Here is a 450-nt window from a genome sequence, read left to right as displayed (position 1 = left end):
TAGTTTTATCTGTTGCTGTTGTGTTTTCTGTTTCATTTTCTTTTGTTTCTTCTGTTTGTTCTGTATTGGTATTATTGTTTTGATCGTTTTCTTTTTCTTTTTCTTTTTTTTCTTTTTCTTTTTCTTTTTCTTTTTCTTTTTCTGTTTCTTCTCTCACTATCATGCTTCTCTCTGCTGCTGCTAGGTTCGCGCAAGCCACAGCTACCTCTTCTGCTGTTCCTGCTGCTGCTCTTACTGGCTGCTGCAGCTTCTTAATTCTTCTGCTGATGCAGCAGCTGCTGCAGCAGCAGCTGCTGCTGTTGAGAGAGAATGGCTGGGACCTGCATAGCACAAGAAAAAAACACACAAATTAAGTTTATATTTTTTCTCTTTTTTTTTTGTTTTTTTACTTTCTATTTATTTATTTAGTTTTGTTTCTGGAGATAGATATGGAGACAGAGACAGAGATGA

The sequence above is a fragment of the Eimeria mitis genome, genomic scaffold, assembly GCF_000499745.2.
Source record: "Eimeria mitis Houghton genomic scaffold, Emh_scaff1644, whole genome shotgun sequence".
Classification (NCBI taxonomy): Eukaryota; Apicomplexa; class Conoidasida; order Eucoccidiorida; family Eimeriidae; genus Eimeria; species Eimeria mitis.
The sequence above is the reverse complement of the archived record's forward strand: the minus strand, read 5'-3'. Positions refer to the sequence as shown.